This window comes from Equus caballus, chromosome 20, assembly GCF_041296265.1.
Source record: "Equus caballus isolate H_3958 breed thoroughbred chromosome 20, TB-T2T, whole genome shotgun sequence".
Taxonomy (NCBI): Eukaryota; Metazoa; Chordata; class Mammalia; order Perissodactyla; family Equidae; genus Equus; species Equus caballus.
This window is the reverse complement of record NC_091703.1, coordinates 23,143,535-23,164,190: the sequence shown is the minus strand read 5'-3', so window position 1 is coordinate 23,164,190 and position 20,656 is coordinate 23,143,535. Positions and strand designations below refer to the sequence as shown.

General features: G+C 35.5%; 1 long non-coding RNA gene across 2 annotated transcripts in view; it reads left to right on the top strand.

The window, feature by feature from the left end:
• Nucleotides 1-9,050, top strand: part of LOC111769225 (uncharacterized) — a 113,811-nt gene extending 104,761 nt beyond the window's left edge. For both annotated transcript variants that reach the window (XR_011429556.1, XR_002802055.2), the window contains one exon: nucleotides 8,905-9,050. This is a non-coding gene — a long non-coding RNA (uncharacterized lncRNA). The remainder of the gene's footprint in view (nucleotides 1-8,904) is intronic.
• Nucleotides 9,051-20,656: the final 11,606 nt, after the last annotated feature.

Genomic DNA, 20,656 nt, shown 5'->3' with positions numbered 1-20,656 from the left:
GACATAATTAAATTGTCAAAAGTCAAACACAGAGATAATTTTGAAAGCAGCAAGAGAAGAGCACTCATCATATTCAATGGAACCCCATAAAACTGTCAGTAGATTTCGCCAGAGAAACTTTGCAGGCCAGGAAAGAGTTGGATGATATATTCAAAATATATCATTCAATTTGAATATCATCAATATTCAAAATATTGATAGAAAATAAAAAACCGTCACCCAAGAATACTATACCTGGCAAAGATGTTCTTCAGAAATAAGGACAGAGAAAGATTTTCCCAAACACACAAAAGCTGAGGGAGTTCATCACCACTTTACCTGCCTTACAAGATATGCTAAAGGATGTTCTTCAAGCTAAAATAAAATGATGCTAATTAACATCATAAGAACACATAAATGTGGAAAATCCACTGGTAATGTAAATACGTAGTCAAAGATAGATTGTCTAATGGTGTAATGGTGGTGCATACATAACTTACAACTCTGATTTAAAAGTTAAAAAGCAAACATATACAAAATAACTATAGTTATAACAATTTGTTAATGGATATACAATACAAAAATTTGAAAGAGGAGAAGTTGAAGTACAAAGTTTCTGTGTGCTATGGAAGTAAGTTGTTCTCGACTTAAAATAGGATGCTGTAATTATAAGATATTTTGTGAAAACTTCATTGTACTTAGATGGGAAAACCTATAGTAGACACACAGAGATTATGATAAAATTTCAAAACAAACCACCATGAAAAGTCATCAGATCACAAAGGGAGACATCAAGGGAGAAAGCAAGGAACAAAGAATCTACAAAGACATCAGAAAACAATTAATAAAATGGAAATAATAAATCCTTACCTACCAGTAGTTACCTTTTTTTTTTTTGTGGATGATTAGCCTGAACTAACATCTGCTACCAATCCTCCTCTTTTTGCTGAGGAAGACTGGCCCTGAGCTCACATCCATGCCCATCTTCCTCTACTTTATATGTGGGACGCCTACCACAGCATGGCTTGCCAAGCGGTGCCATGTCCGCACCCAAAATCTGAACTGGCAAACCTCAGGCTGGTGAAGCGGAACATGCAAACTTAACTGCTGTGCCACCAGGCTGGCCCCATAATTACTTTAAACATAACTATAATAAATTCTCTAATCAAAAGACATAGAATGCCTGAATGGATTTAAAACATAAAAACCAAGTGGCTGGCCCCATGCCGTAGTGGTTAAGTTCAGCATGCTCCACTTCTGTGACCTGGGTTTCGGGGTGTGGGTCCCGGATGTGGACCTATACCACTCATCAGCCTTGCTGTGGCAGTGACCCATATGTAAAATAGAGGAAGATTGTCACAGGTGTTACCTCAAAGCTAATCTTCCTCAAAGAAAAAAAAGAGGAAGATAGGCAACATATGTTAGCTCAGGGCTAATCTCCCTTAGCAAAATAAGTAAATAAATAAATAAAAACCAAGATTTGATAGAATGCTACCTACAAAAGACTCAGTTTGGCTTTAAGACACATGTAGGCCAAGAATGAAGGGATGGAAAAAGATAGTTCAAGTAAATGATAACCAAAAGAAAGCTGGGGTAGATATACTTATATCAGACAAAATAGAAATTTAGCTATTAAGGCTTAAAATTTTTTAAAGCTTTCAAATTGTCACAAGAGACCAAGAAGCTCATTATATAATGATAAATGGGTCAAGTCGTCAAGATAGTATAACGATTGTAAGTATTTGTGCACCCAACATCAGAGCACCTAAATATATAATGGAAATACTAACAAAAGAAAAAGGAGAAATAAACAGCAATACAGTAATTGTTAGGGACTTTAATACCCCACTCTCAAAATGGATAGATCACATAATAGAATAAAAAAGGAAACATGGATTTGAAAAAGACTCTAGACCAAATGGACTTAACAGACATATAATGAACATTTCATCCAAAGGCAACAGAATACACATTCTTCTCAAGTGCTCACAGAATATTTTCTAAGATAGATCATATAAAGGGTCACAAAACAAGTATAAAGAAATTCAAGGACAAAGAAATTATATCAAGTATCTTTTCTGACTACAATGGTATGAAACTAGAAGGGTAACAATGAAGGAAAGCTAGAAAAATCATGAATACATGGAAATTAAACAAAATACTCCTTAACGACCAATGGATCAAAGAAGAAATCAAAAGGGAAATAAAAAATATGTTGAGACAGATGAAAATAAAAACATAAAATTTATGGGATATAGCAAAATCAATTCTAGGAGAATTTTATAGCTATAAACATACACTAAGAAAAAAAAATCTCAAACAAACAGCTTAACATTACACATCAAGGAACTAGAAAAACAAGAACAAACTAAGCACAAAATTAGAAGAAAAAAGGAAATATTAAAGATTAGAGCAGAAATAAATGAAATAGAGACTAGGAAAACAACAGAAAAAATTAACAAAACAGTTGAAAAGATAAACAAAATTGAAAAACCTTCAGCTAGACTAGCCAAAAAGAAAAAGGACTCAAAGAAATAAAAATATAAATGAAAGAAGAGACATTACAACTGATATTACAGAAATACAAAGGATCATAAGAGACTACTATGAGCAATTATACACCAATGACTGGAAAATGCAGAAGAAATAGATAAATACCTAGATACATACAACCTCCAGAAACTGAATGGTGAATAAATAGAACTCTAACAAGATCAATAACAAGTAAGGAGATTGAATCAATAGTCAAACACCTTCCAACAAAGACATGTTAAGGACCAGAGAATTTCAGTGATGAATTCCACCAACTATTTACAGAAGAATTAATGTCACTCCTTTCTCAAACTCCACCAAAAATTTGAAGAGGAGGAAACAATTCTAAACTCATTTTACAAGGCTAGCATTACCTTGATACCAAAACCAGGCAACAATACTAGAAGAAAATAAACTTAGAGGACAATGTCCCTGATGAATATAGATGCAAAAATTCTCAACAAAATACCAGCGAACTGAATTCAATAGCACATTAAAAGGATCACACATACATCAAGTAGGATTTATCCCTGAGATGCAAGGATGGTTGAACACACACAAATTGATAAAGGTGATACATCAGTTAAATAGAATGAAAGATAAAATCCTCATATGATCATCTCAATATATGCAGGAAAGCATCTGATAAGATTCAACATCTTTTCATGACAAGAGCACTCAACAAACCGGGTATGGAAGGAACATACTTCTGTATAATAAAGAACATACATGACAAGCTTGCAGTTTACATCGTCCTCAACAGTGAAAAGTTGAAAGCTTTTCCTCTAAGATCAAGGACAAGACAAGGATTCACACTCTTAGCATTCTTGTTCAAAATAATATGTTTTGGAAGTCCTAGCCAGAGCAATCAGGCAAGAAAAAGAAATCAAAGTCATCCAAATTAGAAAGGAAGAAAAAGTTGTATCGATTGGTAGATGAAATGATCTCTCACATAGAAAATTCGAACACTCCACCAAAAAAACTATTAGTTAAATTTTAGCATTACAAAAATCATCATTAAGAAATCAGGTTCATTTCTATATACCAATGACAAATTATCTGAAAAAAAAATAAAGGAAATAATTCCATCTACAAGACATTAAAAGCAAAAATGTAATTAGAAATATATTTAACCAAGGAGGTGAAATATCTGTACATTGAAGGCAATAAGACTTTGATGAAAGAAGTTGAAGAAGACAGATATAAAGTTAAAGATAGCCTGTGCTCATAGGTCATAAGAATGAAACTGTTAAAACGTCCACACTAACCAAAGGCATCTATAGGTTTAATGCAATCCTTATCAAATTCCAATGGCATTTTTCATAGAAATAGGAAAAACAATCCTAAAATTTATATGGAACCACAAAAGATCCCAAATAGCCAAAGCAATCCTGAAAAAGAACAAAGCTGGAGGTATCACACTTCCTGATTTCAAACTACCTTACGAAGCTATAGTAATCAAAACAGTATAGTGTTTAAAAGTTGATACAGACAAATGGAACAGAATCAGCAGCCCAGAAATAAACCCTCTCATATATAGTCAGTTAATTTTTGACAAGGGAACTAAGAATACTTGATGGGGAAAGGAGAGTCTTTTCAATAAGTGGTGTTGGGAAAACTGGATAATCACATACGGAAGAATGAAATTGGATCCCTATCTTATACTACTCACAAAAATTAATTCAAATTGTATTAAAGATTTAAACATAAACCTGAAACCATAAAATTTTTACAAGAAAACGTAAGGAAAATCTCCTTAACGTTGGTCTCGGCAATGATTTTTGAGATATGACACCAAAAGCGCAAGCAACAAAAACAAAAACAAACAAGTAGGCCTACATCAAACTAAAAATATTTTGCACAGCAAAGAAATGATTGACAAAATGAAAAAGCAACTTATAGAATGGGAGAAAATATTTGCAAACCATCTATCTCATAAGGGGTTAATATCCAAAATACGAGAAACATACCCCTCAAGGATAAAACAAGCAAATAAATAATCCAATTAAAAAGTGGGCAGTGGGTCTGAAGAGACATTTTTCAAAGGAAGATATATAAATGGCCAATAGGCACGTGTTCAACATCACTAATCATCTGGAAATGCAAATCAAAACCAAATGAGATATCACCACACATCTGTTAGAACTGCTATTATTAAAAAGATAAGAGATAACGTGAGGATGTCGAGAAAAGAGAACCCCTGTCCACTGTTGATGGGAATGTAAACTGGTGCAGTCACTATTGAAAACAGTATGGAGGTTCCACAAAAATTACAAATGGAACTACTGCATAATCCATAAATTCTATTCCTGAGTATGTATCCAAAGGAAATGAAAACACTAACTCAAAAAGACATCTACCTTCCCACGTTTACAGCAGTATTATTCACAATAACAAAGTAGGGAAACAACCTAAGTGTCCATTGATGGATGAGTGCATAAAGAAAATGTGGCATACACACACACGCACATATATGTACATACAATGAAATATTATTTATCCATGACAAAGAAGGAAAGCCTGCCCTTTGCCACAATACAATGGACCTTGAAAGAATTATGCTATGTGAAATAAGTCAGACAGAAAAAGACAAATACTGCATGATCTTTCACATATGTGGAATCTAAAAAAGCCAAACTCATAGAAACAAAGAGTTGAATGCTGATTGCCAGGGACTAGGGGGTGGGAGAAATGGGGAGAAGTTGGTCAAAGGGTACAAACTTCCAGTTATAAGACGAATAAGTTCTGGGGATCTAATATGCAGCATGATGACTATAATTAATAATACTGTATTATACACTTGAAAGTTGCTAGGAGAGTAGATTTAAATATTCTCACCACAGGAAAAACATGGTATATATGTGAGGTAATGGAGGTGTTAATCAACTCTATTGACGTAATCATTTCACAATATATATGTGTATCAAATCATCACATTGTACACCTTAAACTACACAATGTTATTTGTCAACTGTATCTCAACAAAGCTGAAAAAACAAGAGAATTGACTGTCATGGGACAAGACAAGTGAGAAGTAATCAGATTCCGGATACAGATACAAACTCACATATGTGTATATGTATACGTGGACATGTTAGTGTACAGTTTGGTTTTACTTTATTGATAAAGTATAAAGTTCATATAGTGAGTTATGCAAACTCCACAGATCTGAAGTATACAGTTCAATTAATTTTAGCAGAAGCATCATTGAGGTAATTCTTACCCAAATCAAGAATTAAGACAAGAATATTTATATCACCCCAGATAGTTTCCTTATGCTTCCTTCCCGTCAATACCCACTTCCGGTGCTAATCACTGTTCTGACTTCTCTTTTAATTTTGCCTATTTTTGAATTCACATAAATGGAGATTTTTGTATATATTTTTAACTTGGCTATATTTAACTTGGATATATTTTAACTATAGGATTGATTGATGAATCTGATCTGATTATGAAAGAGTAAGAGGCATTCACGCTGACTCTGAAGTTTCTGGCCTTTGTCACTAGAGTAATGAACTTGCCAATTAATGAGGTGGGGTAAACCGAGCAAGAAGCCAGCCTTGGGTCTGTGTGGGAGATGGTGGTGGGAGGAGATAATTAATAAGCCTTCAGCTTTTGATTTATTAAGCTTATGGTTTTTTATTATATATCCAAGAAGACAGACCTACTGGATAGTTGGATATAAAACTGTAGTTTAGAGTAGGGTCAAAGCTGAAAAAAATAATTTTGGATTTAACAACATATAACTGTTATTTAAACATATAAGATTGAAAGAGAGCACCTGGGAAGTGACAGCAGACTCTCCCCAAAAAGAAGAGATCAGAGAACTCCCATTTTTTAAGATCAGAAATATGAGGAAGAAGCAGCAAAAGAAAAAGAAGCTAGTAAGGCTAAGTGAAAAACACATGTGCGAGTGTTCTGTATACAAATTGAAGAGTGCTTCCAGAAAGAAGTTATCAGCTATGTTAGAGTCCTTGGATAGTATGAGTAATGTGAGGACCGAGAGGTTACCGTTGCGTTTAACACTATGGGATATGCTTGTAATCTTGAAAATAGCAATTTCAGTGGAATGGTGAGAAATAAAAGGCGAATGGAGTTCAATAGGAGAAAGGGTGAAAAGCAAGGTTATCTTCTGACTCGGGAGGAAAAGTTGGAGGTTTGAGGAGCAAGAATAAATATTAAGTTATCTGGAATGGAGCTGCATTAATTCATTGCATAGTTATACCCTGAAAGCATGCCTGTGCTGTTTGGACTGGGAATTTCAGTAGTGTTGATCTAGAAGGAAGAGTGCGTGCGGGCTCCCAGCATATGGCTTCTTGTCCCTGGGGACTCCACCTTGTGGGAAGGAATGCATCAGAAAAGAGAAAGGAGAGCTGGAGCTGTTGGCTGGATCGAAGGACAGTCCTGACCGCCACCAGCTTGTCTTGATTGTCATCATCTCTGATCATTTTTAATCCGTAACTGCTTTCTTTGTCTGTAGTCTCAGTGCCCCTCAATTCGTTCTCTGGAATCACACTGTAATCTTTCTATAATACAAATCTTATTTGGTTGAACTTGTTGCTTAAAAGTCCTCTCAAGGCTCCAGTAGAGGTCAGGTCTAATCTTCATAGATTAGCATACAAAGTCTGTCATAATCCAGTTCCTTCTTGCCTTACCAAAGGTTTCTCTCAGTTTCCCTGTAGACAACTTACAGATCCTCAAATGCACCATAGCCTCACATATCTCTTTGCACATAGTGTTTCTACTTCCTGTGTGTTGTTATCGACTTGATTCTCTGCGCCTCATCTACAAGCACATGTCCCTTCCACAGTAATGCCTGCCTCGACTTTCCAAATTTAGGTTAAGGGGCACTATTATATGCTTGCTTTTATCAAAATGTATTTTAATGATCTTTTGACATTTTTGTCATTTCTATTAGATTGTGAGCTCCTGAAGGTCAATGGCTATCTGTCTATCTGATTGCTTCTCTTTACATTTCTATTGTAATTTACTCCCCAGCACCTAGCACAATGCCCGAAATTTAGTAAGTGTTAAAAAAAAAAGCTTGTTAAATAAATGATGCAGATTCATCAAATACTTTGCAAGTTATAACTTATTCTGGTCATTAAGAAGAAATCTTGGGCAAGACAGTGAAAAGACAATCTAAAAATGGGAGAAAATATTTACAAATCATATATCTGATAAAGGCTTAGAATCTAGCATATGTAAAGAACAGTTACAACTCAACAGCAAAAAGACAACCCAAATAAAAAATGGCAAAAAGTTTGAATAGATATTTCTCTGAAGAAGATATACAAATGGCCAAGAAACATGTGTAATGATATTCAACATCATTTTAGTCATCAGGAAAATGCAAATCAAAACCACAATTAGATAGCACTCACCTCCACTAGGATGGCCATAATAAAAAAGCCAGAAAATAACCAGTGTTGGTGAAGATGTGGAGAATTCTAGCCCACACATTTTGCTGGTGGGAATATAAAATGCAGTAGACACTGAAAACAGTTTTATAGATACTCAATAAATTAAACATAGAATTAAAATATGACCTACCAGTTTCACACCTAAGTACATACTCCAACAATTTGAAACCAGGAGTTCAAACAAAAAATTGTCCATGAATGTTCATGGTAGCACTGTTCATAATAGCCAAAGATAGAAATAACTCAAATGTTTGTCAACTGAGGAATGGACAAACCAGATGTGTTATCTCCATGTGATGGAATATTACTCAGCCATAAAAAGAAATGAAGTACTGATGCATGCTATAACATGAATGAACCTTAAAAAAAATATGTTAAATGGAAGAAGGCAGATGCAAAAACAACATCTATTGCATGATTCTATTTATAGGAAATATTCAGAATAGGCAAACCCATAGAGATAGAAAGCAGATTCGTGGTTGCCAGGCTCTGGGGGAGGAGAAAATCGAAAGTAAGCACTTCATACATATAGAGCATCTGTTTGGGTGATGAAAAAGTTCTAGAACTAGATAGTGGTTATTGTCGCACAACATCGTGAATGTGCTTAATGTCACTCAATTGTATACTTTAAAATTGATAAAATCACAAATTTTGTTATCTATATGTTACCACAAGAAAAGGGTTTCTTGCAAAATGAAAATAAAAAGAAAATTGAGGCGATCTCTTTATTCAAGAAGGGATCTTGAGCTAAAGTGTTTTATTTTTTCTAAAACAAAATAAACAAGAGAACCATTTAACCAGAATTATACGGGAAGCTACTTTCTAATTGTCATAGATAGATAGGTTTCTATTTTAGATACTAGAGAATAATTTAAGCACAAAGAAAAATGGCTATTGTTTCAATTAAAAGTACAGAATTGCATGGGCTGGCCCCGTGGTCGAGTGATTAAGTTCGCTCTCTCCCCTGCAGGCGGCCCAGTGTTTCGTTGGTTTGGATCCTGGGTGCGGACATGGCACAGCTCATCAAACCACGCTGAGGTGGCGTCCTGCATGCCACAACTACAAGGACCCACAACGAAGAATATACAACTATGTACCGGAGGGGCTTTGGGGAGAAAAAGGAAAAAATAAAATCTTTAAAAAAAAAAAAGTACAGAATTGCAGAATGTTTTCTCTGGTGACTAATTTACAGAGCTTGTGGAAGAAGAAACTGAGACTTTAGATAAATTGCACATATCCAATATAGCACACAGCTAGTAGATGACAGAGTCTGCAGGAGAAAACTCATTTCAAGACTTAGTTTCTATCTATTCATAACGATATAAGTATAAACTATTCTACAATATCAGTGTAACTCCATATGGATGTATATGCGCCTATCTAATAATTCAACCTGCATTGGAGTAAAACGCACCCATCTGATTGCAAGCCCCAGTTCATGTAATTATCATTAGGTAAACTCTAGCCTCTTAAAAAAGAACAGATCCTAGAACAGAGATGATTTAATACCTTCTCATCAACGTAAGCAAGTATTATAGTTACAATATGTCTTTTCCAGCCGTGTGCCTGAGTAGTCATGCTAAAAATATCTCCTGACTCAAAACATGTACCAAAATATATCAAATATCTTATATGATGTATAGCTGAGGTCACATGAAATAATGGAACTTAAGACTCCTAGCTAAAAATGAATTTTCAAAGAAGGCATAAACCCACTAGGATAACGAAAATGGGAGAGGAAACAACAGCATCAGCATTTCGGAGGCAAGAAGAATTACCCTTGTGATAATGGAATTAGCAGCTCCTAAAAAAAACTCAATTCTAAGCTGGCCTAGGGGAAAGCCAAGAAATGACTTTATTTATACCACAGAATCCTGTTCCAGGTATCTCATAACTGGGGTAAATTTGGGAATAAACAGAGATTTGTTGAAATCTGTATGAGAAGTGGTTAGAAGTCCCAAACTTTTTCCCACACTTGGGAAGCAGGCAAGAAGTTTACATTATAGAGAGGTTATAACAGCATCTCTGGTTTGGAAAACACCAGGCTCAGGTGTAATTAGGGTATGTGTTGAGAAACACGAGATACTGAGAACCCAACATTGTTCCCTTAGTCGGCTCTCTGAATGCTGGCAGCCAGGCCCATGACTTTCCAAAAGGGTGTTGAAAGGACTTTATAGAAGATAACCAGACAAAGAGGAACAATGTAAAGATACCAACATGCAGGACTTCCAGTGGTATTGGTTTCTGGTGCTCCTGTAACAAATTACCACAAACTGGTGGCTTAAAAACACATGTTTTGTCTCACATTTCTGGAGTCTAGAAATCCAAAATCAAGGTGTTGGCAGAGTTGGTTCCTTCTGAGGGCCGTGAGAGAAGGATCTATTCCAGGCCTCTCTCCTTGGGCTTAGAGATGGTCATCTTTTCCCCATGGCTTTGCATATCTCTTTCTTCTATGCAAGTCCCTGTGTCCATATTCCCTGCCCACCCCCCTTTTTTTTTGAGGAAGATTAGCCCTGAGCTAACATCCACCACCAATCCTCCTCTTTTTGCTGAGGAAGATTGGCCCTGAGCTAACATCTGTGCCCATCTTCCTCTACTTTATATATGGGATGCCTGCCACAGCATGGCTTGATAAGCAGCGTGTAGGTCCACACCCAGGATCCAAACTGGCGAACCCCAGGCTGCCAAGGTAGAGCAGGTGAATTTAACCACTGTACCACAGGGCCAACTCCCATATTTCCCCTTTTTATAAGGAAGTCAGTCATATTGGATTAGGGCCTGCCATAAGGACCTCATTTTTTTTTTTTTAAAGATTTTATTTTTTCCCCTTTTTCTCCCCAAAGCCCCCCAGTACATAGTTGTATATTCTTTGTTGTGGGTCCTTTTAGTTGTGGCATGTGGGACGCTGCCTCAGCGTGGTCTGATGAGCAGTGCCATGTCCGCGCCCAGGATTCGAACCAACGAAACACTGGGCCGCCTGCAGTGGAGTGCGCGAACTTAACCACTCGGCCACGGGGCCAGCCCCATAAGGACCTAATTTTAACTTGGTTACTTCTATAAAGACTCTATCTCCAAATAAGATCATATTGTGAGGTACTGGGCATTAGAACTCTAATTTTTCTCTGTTATTATACCAGTAAAACTATCAAGCTCCATGAACATACACAAAACTTCTGATCTTCTTATTAATGCCTCACTTTTAGATGTAAGTAGACCAAAAGACTGAGAAAATAACTTTGAGAAAACAGATATACAGGATGAAGGAAATTAAAAAAACAAATTTTCAGACAGATATAAGAAGACGTCAACAAACAAGAATAAGTATTCTAACTGAGCCAGAGTCTAGCATCAATTCTGTTCCTATGTGGGTTTTTTTTTTCTTTTTCGTTTTTATAGATCTAAGAGCTGAGAAACTTTGTTAATAAGTAGATGAGAATGGACAAAGTTTCCTTGTAGCTCTTGTTACTTGAACTCCCTCTGCTACATATCAAAAACCACATAGAGGTTGAGCCGACCCTGATGGGCTAGCAGTTAAAGTTTGGTGCACTCTGCTTTGGTGGCATGGGTTCGGTTCCTGGGCACAGAACCACAACACTCATCTGTCAGTAGCCATGGTGTAGTGGCAGCTCACATAGAAGAACCAGAAGAACTTACAACTATACACAACGATGTCCTGGTGCTTTGGGGAGAGAAAAAGGAATAAAAAAAACAAAGGAGGGAAATTAGCAACAGATGTTTGTTTAAGATGAATCTTCCCCTGGGGGAACAAAAAAACAAAACATAGAGGTCTATCACTAAATTTACTTCTTTCTTTATTTTTTTGGTGAGGAAGATTGGCCCTGACCTAACGTCTGTTGCCAATCTTCCTCTTTGTGCTCGAGGAAAATTGTTGCTGAGCTAACATCTGTGCCAATCTCCCTCTATTTTGTATGTGGGACACTCCCATGGTATGGCCTGACAAGTGGTGTGTAGGTCCACACCAGGAATTGAAACCTACGAACCCTGGGTCACTGAAGCAGAGTGCATGAACTTAACCACTACACCACCAGCCTGGCCCCTCACTAATATTTTTTAATCATAAATTTAACTAATGAAAGGATGAGATCCTACTAAAATTTTGTTGAAAGTTAAACATTATGGGCCACCTGACTTGCATAAAGTTATATTATGTAGTTATTAGAGTTATTGACAGTGTAAATAAACTGCAATGTTTCAAACTGTCATTTTGGTGCTCAAAGTACTTCTATATTTTGGGGAAATGTTCCATAGTAAAATTCTGAATGGATCTCCAGGTTTTCATTTTATTTTATTTTTCATTTTGCTTTAAATTAATATATAGAAACATTTATTATTCTGTGTGTACAGCTCTGTGAATTCCAACACAAGTATGAATTCATGTAAATACCCTGACAGTGAGACAACAGAATAGTTGGCATCAACCCCTTCTCCCCAAAAAGCTTCTTTGTGCTACCTTGACACCTTTGTAGTCACAACTCCCTCCCACACCTCACCTCATCCTGGGCAAAAACTGACCTGCTCTCCATCACCACATATCTGTCTTTTGCAGAATGTTATACAAGTGGATTCATATAGTATGCAACATTTGAGATATTTATGTTACTTAGCAAATGCCTTTGAGATTTATATAAGTTCATTCTTTTCATTGCTGAGTAGTATTCAATTGTATTCAATTCCGTTGTATGGATATACCACAGTCATTTATCCATTCATCCATTGAAGGACATTTGTGTTGTTTCCAGTTTGGAGCAATCATGAATAGAACTGCTATAAACTCTTCTGTGTAGGTTTTTGTGTGAACACAAGTTTTCCTTTCTCTAAGATAAACACATAGGAGTGAGATTGATAGGTCATATTTTAAGTACATGCTTAATGTTTTAAGAATCTGTCAAACCATTTCCCAGAGCGGCTATACAATTTTGCATTTATCATCAATTTATGAGCATTCCCAGTGTTCCACATCTCACTAGCACTTGATATTTTCAGTATTGTTATCTTAGTCATTCTAATAGTTTTATGTAAAATGAGAAAAGGAGAGATTTTTGAAATTTTGAAAGGAAACATGGGACAGGAGAAACAGCACAACACCTCAACCATAAGCACCTTCTCAGATAGATCACTTTAGGAAAAAAATAATGTGGAGGTTGAAATGACTTGGTTTCATTTAAAGTACTTATGCTCTCATGTCTCATGGAGACATTATGTATATTCCTAAGAGTGACTTTACCAAAGTCTAAAGACCAGCTCACAGAAAAACTTTCATACTTAGACAATACTTAGATGAGAAAGATCGTTGCAGTATCATAACAGAAAAAAACCTGAAAATAACCTGAATGTCTATCAACTAGAAAATAAATAAATTATAGTCTATTCATATAATGGAAAAAACTGCTACTGTGAAAATGAATGATCTAAAGCTACATTTCTTAGTCTGGATGAATTTCACAACATTAAACAAAAATGGAAAAATGTGTAGAGTATCATACTAACTATAAAATATTTAAAATGTGAAAGATAATATTATGAATTATTTAGGAATTCAAATATAGATATAGTAAAATATAAGTACATGTGTGTGAATTAAAAAAATAAATGAGTGACTTCCAGTTTCTGGTCCAGCAGGTAAGGAGATTAGAAGTATCTACTCTGTCCTAACAACAAATGAAAAGCTGAGCAAACTGGAAATCAACAACTCTTTGTAGATTCAGCTGAGAAGTGGGATCACAGGGAAAATCATTGACCCCAAAATGAAAAAACAGACAGGCAGATACAGAGAATCACAACTTACCAGAGGTGAAAACCATGAGCAGAAACCTCCTTCAGAATAAGTGCTGGGGTAGGAAAATGTAGACTGAAATTGATGAGTTAAAAACTCCAGAGGGGACAATGTAAAAGAAACAAATAAATTCCTAGAAACATACAACCTACCAAGACTGAATCATGAAGAAATAGAAAGTCTAAACCGACCATTTGCTGGTAAGGAGATTGAATTAGTAGTCAAAATTCTCCCAAGAAACAAAAGTCCAGGACTAGATGGCTTCTCTGGAGAATTCTACCAAACATTCAAAAAGAGTTAATGCAAGTCCTTTTCAAACTCTTCCAAGAAAACAGAAGAGGAGGGAACACTTCCAAACTCATTTTACGAGGCCAGCAGTACCCTGATACCAAAACCAGACAAGGATGTCACAAGAAAAGAAAATTACAGGCCAATATCCCTGATGAACATAGATGAAAAAATCCTCAACAATATATTAGCAAACCAAATTCAACAATGTATTAAAAGGATCATACACCATGATCAAATAGGATTTATTCCAGGGATGGAAGGATAGTTCAATATCAATCAATTAATGTAATACACTACATTAAAAAAATGAAGGATAAAATCATGTGACCACCTCCATAGATGCAGAAAAAGAATTTGACAAAATTCAACATCCACTTATGCTAAAAACTCTCCACAAAGTGGGTTTAGAGGGACTGTGCCTCAGTGTAACAGAGGCCATATATGACAAACCCACAGCTAACATCATGCTTAGTGGTGAAAAGCTGAAAGCTTTTCCTCTAAGATGAGAAATAAGGCAAGGATGTTCATTCTTGCCACTTTTATTCAACATAGTATTGGAGGTACTAGTCAGAGCAATTAGGCAAGAAAAGGAAATAAAACGCAGCCAAATAGGGAAGGAAGAAGTAGAACTGTCATTATTTGCAGATGACATGATATTATACATAGAAAACTCTAACGATTCCACCAAAAACTGTTAGAACTAATAAATGAATTCAGCAAAGCTGAGGATACTAAATCAATATGCAAAAATCTGTTGTGCTTCTATACACTAATAACTATCAGAAAGAGAAATTAAGGAAACAATCCCATTTACAAGTGCATCAAAAAGAATAAAATACTCAGGAATAAATTTAACCAAAGAGATGAAAGACTTATACACTGAAAACTATAAGACCCCAAGTAGACAAAGCAATCTGGAGAAAGGACAAAGCTGGAGGAATAATGCTCCCTGATTTTAATCTGTATTATAAAGCTATAGTAATCAGAACACTATGGTATTGGCATAAAAACAGACATATAGATCAATGGGAAAGAATACAAAACCCCAGAAATAAACCCACATGTAAATGGTCAATTGATTCATGACAGAAGAGCCAGCAATATACAAGTGAAGATAAAATAGAAACTTTTATTTTTCTTATTCTTAGTTGCTCTAATAGTTACATTTTGTTCAAGATAATAACAATGTATTAGACTATGTATGCCTGTGTGTGTGTGCATGTGTGTTTATATCGGATGCTTTGTTTACCCCATTAAGTAATACAATGTTATTTGAAAATGGAATTGAATTGGTCATAAACATATATTGTAAACTCTAGAGGAATCACTAAAAAAAGGAAAAAAAATTATAAATGATATGCGAAGAAAGGAGGAAAATAAAATCATATAAAATGCTTAATTAAAACCACAAAGACAGAAAAAGTATATAAGACAAAAATAGGAACAAAGAACAAGGGGAACAAATAGAATACAGTAATAAATATGCTAAATATTACTCCAATTATATTAATTACTTTAAATATCAGTGGTCTAAATATACCAATTAAAATAGATTGTCAGAGCAGGTCAAAAAGCAAGAACCAACTACATGTTGCCTATAAAGAAACCCACTTTAAATATAAAGACGTATATAGGTTAAGGAGATGGAAAAATTATACAATGCTAACACTAATCAAAAGTAAGCTGGAGTAGCTACATCGATTTCAGATAGAGCAAACTTCAGATCAAGGAATGTTATCAGGGATAAAGAAGGTTATTACATATTGATAAAGGAGTCAATACTCCAAGAAGGCATAACAACCCTTAACACGTGTGCACCTAACAAGAGAGCATCAAAATAGGCAAGGCAAAATCTGAGAATAGGCAAGGCAAAATCTGAGAGAACTGCAAGGAGAAATAGATGAATCTGCTATTACAGTCGGAGACTTTAACAACTCTCTCTCAGAAATGGACAGATCTAGAAGGCAGAAAATCTATAAGGACAAAGTTGAACTCAACAGCACCCCATCAATCCACTGGGTATAACTGAGATCTATAGACTATTTCATCCAACAGCAGCAGAATATACATTCTTCTCAAGCTTGTGTCAAACGTTCACCAAGGTAGATTACGTTCTTGTCCATAAAACACACCTTAATGCATTTAAAGAAATAGAAATCATGCAAAATCTGCTCTCAGAACACAATGGAGTTACACTAGAAATTAATAACAGAAAGATAGGGAGAAAAATCCCAATATACCTGACCATTATAAAACATACTTCAAACACAAAGAAGAAATCTTAAGAGGAATTTAAAAATATTTTGAACGGAATGAAAGTGAAAATATAACTTAAAATTTGTGGGATGCAGCAAAAGCAGTGCTTACACAGAAATTGAAAGCATGGAATGCATTTATTAGAGAAGAAGAGAGATCTAAAACCCGTAATCTAAGCTTCCACCTTAGGAAATTAGAAAAAGAATAAACTAAATGCAAATTAAGCAGAAGAAAAGAAATAATAAAAATTCAAACAGAAATCAATGAAACTGAAAACAGGAAATCAATAGGAAAAAACCAACAAAACCCAAAGCTACTTCTTGAAAAAGATCAATAAAATCAATAAACCCCTAGCCAGGACAACTAAGAAACAAATAGAGAAGACACAAATTACTAATATTAGAAATGAAGAGGGGACATCACTACAGATCCAATGGGTTTTAAAAGGATAATAAAGGAATATTATGAACAACTCTATGCTCACAAATTTGATAACCTAGAGGAAATGCACCAATTCCTTGAAAGACACAATCTGTCAAAACCTACCAAGAAGAAATAGACTATCTGAATGAGGCTATATCGATTAAAGAAGTTGAATCAATAATTAGTAACCTTCAAAAAGAAAAAGATTCAGGCCTGTATGGGTTCACTGGTGAATTCTACCAAACATTTAAGGAAGAAATTATTCCAGTTCTCTACAATCTCTTTCAGAACGTAGTGGCAGAGGAAATATTCCTACCTCATTCTGTGAGGCCAGCATTACTCTGATACCAAAACCAGACAAAGACATTAGATGAAAAGAAAACTACAGACTGGTACCTCCCGTGAACATTGATGTAAAAATCTTCAGCAAGATATTAGCAAATCAAATCCAATGATGTATAACCAGAATTAAGCACCATGACCACGTGGGATTTACTTCAGATCTGCAAGGCTGGATCGACATTCAAAAATAATTTAATTTAATTCATCACATTAATAGGCTAGTGAAGAAAAATCAGTGATTCTATCTATTGATACAGAAAAAGAATTTGATATAATCCAACACCCATTCATGATAATAACGCTTAGCAAACTAGGAATGCAGGGCAACTTCCTCAACCTGAAAAAGCACATCGACAAAAACCTACAACCAACATCATACTTAATGGCGAGAAACGCCAAGCTTTCCTGCTAAGATAAGAAAATGACAAGGATGCCCTCTCTCACTGCTTTTTTTCAACATCCTACTGGAAGTTAATGCAATAAGACAAAAAGGAAATAAAAAGTATGCTGATCGGGAATGAAGAAATAAAACTTTGTTCGCAGATGACATGATTGTCTATGTAGAAAATCCATAAGACATGGAGGAAACTTAAATGCACATTGCTAATTGACAAAAGCCAAACTGAGAAGGCTACATATTGTGTGATTTCAACTATATGATGTTTTAGAAAAGGTGATACTATGAGACAGTTAAAAAATCAGTTGTTGCCCGGGGTTAAGCGGGGGGATGACGAATCGGCAGAACACAGAGGATTGTAAGAGCAGTGAAACTACTATGTGACACTACAATGGTGGACACATGTCGTCATATATTTGCCAACACACTTAGAATGTACAACGAAGAATGAAGCGTAGTGTGAATTATAGGCTTCGGGTGACAATGAAGCGTTAGTGTGGGTTTGTTGATTGTAACAAATGTACCACTCCGGGGCACGAGGTTGATTATAGAAGAGGCTGTGCACGTGTGGGGACAGGGAGTATACTGGAACTCTCTGTGCTTTCCACCCAGTTTTACTGTGAACCTAAAGCTGCCGTAAAAATAGTATATTTATTTCAAAAAGTAAATAAATGTTAGTGATTGGGTAGGAAGGCATGAAAATGCAATCATAGATTATTATGCCTGGGGTTTCTACAACTATAATATTTCTTAAGTTCAATTGTGGATACACAAATATTCATTACGTAATTCTTCATGCCTTTTTTGCCTATCTGAAATATTTAATAAAATATTTAAAAATATATTCATCTCATCCTTTTCTTGTGCTATCAGTGTTTTTCATGTCCATTCAATGCTGCCATCCATTTCACCTTTTCTGTTCTAATGTCATAGTCCACTTAAGGCTCTAAATCTTTAAATCAGTTTGGGAAAAAGGAAACATTAAATATTGATCGCAGTTTCCAATGTTGTTTATATGCTTTATTTTCAGAAATTCATTTTTGGATTCAGAAAGCACCAAACAATAATTCTAAGAAATCAACTTTTGAAGTTAATCTTGAGAATTTCAAATGACAAATCCAGTGTGAAAAATATTTTTTTAGTAACTAAATATTTAGCAAGTTTATTATAAGTATGCCTAAATTCTTGGCTAGCTAGTTTTTCATTAGGAAGTGGGATAGGCCATTAAAACAGTTGCTATAATTAGCTCAAAACAATGGTATTGTGAATTAATTGCAGGCAGCATGTTTTCTTTATCTGTATACTATACTTTCTATGTGACTTGGATTTCTTTGAACATCATTACTTAATAAAAAAATTAATATAAATTGATTAGCTATGAAAGAGGTAAAATTCCATATTTTCCTAAAAATATTGATTACTACTATATTTGCTTTTTATATATATTTACCCAGAAGATAATCTTTGAGCTTCTTGAGGACAGAGTGTCTGGTTCAGCCATGTAGTCTCCAGCACTCTTCAGAGTACTTCCTGTTTCCCCAAACAGTTGTTTGTTGAATGACTGAATGAATGCAGAAGTGAGTGAAGCTTGTTGAAGTATACTTTCAAAAAATTCATTTGCCTTGCAGTTACTGCAATATGATCACATCCTACGTATAGCTCAATGTATTATTCATTTAATTATTTTATAAATTTGAGCCTTTCTTTGTTTCTACATACTATTTTTTAAGATGAAATTTCTCCCTCTTATTATCTAATTTCTTAAAAATTATATTAAGGTCTTGATGTCAGTTTACCCATTTTAGTCATAGTTTTAGATGTGGGTGAGCTTCAGCTAACTTCCAGGGCTCTGCCGATCCCAGACAGAAATGGCCCGAGACAGCACTGTGTAAATGCCAATAAAATTATTCTAGTTTTGCAGATGTTTAGATGTATCTGTATCAAATTGGACTGCGAATACGTGTCTCCATGTATAATGATCTAGAGGAAAAGACGAAAGCTGTTCTTAAAAGAAAAATAGAAGACATTCTGAATCTTTACTGTAAATTATACACTATACAAAATCAGACCAAATTGTTCAAACCCTTGGACACTCACAGTGTTATTATGCTCGCTGCTCAGAGTACCGTATAATTATCCCAGTTAACAGCAGTTTGCTAGTGCTGAGCTCCTAAGAAGAGATGCAAGACTCACAGAACTAAAATAAGTACAGATGTGGGTCCCTGTTTTTGTTCTCTGACTCTGCATGTGAAAAACAGCCACTTAATTCCAGGCTTTTTTGATTTCCCTAGTTAAGATGTTAAGCTGGATGGATCAAGCGGCTGCTCAGTAAATAAGAATTTTAACAGTGAGTTTTAAGGCAAAGTGCTAATGTGTCTCAAATCTAAATTCACTTATTTGGAAGGGACATGAACTTTCCTTATATAATGAAGAAAATTTATTTATTCCATTGTGTCTTTTTCCTTTCTCAGCATGGGAAAATTATTTTCAAAAATATTGTGGCTTTTGGTGAGACTTTATTATAATTTATATAATGAGGTAAAAACCAAACTGATGGGAAAGTGGATGAGAACTGGGCTAAAAACACATCTCTCCCTTTAAAAGGAAACCAGAGCCTAAAATGGTGCCTAATTTAAACAAATAAAAATAAAATGAGTGAGGGGCTTGCCCAGTGGTATAGTGGTTAAGTCTGGGCCCTCTGCTTCAGTAGCCTGGGGTTTGCAGGTTCGGATCCCGGATGCAGACCTACCCACTGCTCATCAAGCCGTGCTGTGCGGCATCCCATATAGAGGACGATGGGCACAGATGTTAGCTCAGGGCCAATCTTCCTCACACACAGAAAAATAAATAAAATAAAATGAGTGAAACCAGTTTCAGTAACACTAACGTTGTTATCCCCTTGCGCTAGGTTTTTCACTGATTGAGAGAAGAACTGGGGTATCAGGAAGGAAGTCATTGCACAGTATATAAAACCGTCTCCCGCATGCATAAACCTCGCTCTCCCAGCGGCTCCTCTGGGCCCTGTAAATCCTTCTTCCCTCTTAATTGTGTCAATTAACAGTGCCCTGAGTGAGCCACAGGGGCAAAACTGAGAAGTCGGAGAGGAAGGTGAGTATATGGCAATTCTCTTCACATAATGGAGAATAGCCTAAATTACACACTTTATTATAATGGCATTACTAATCTAAATATCATTGTGGAGGATTTATTCCCGTCATA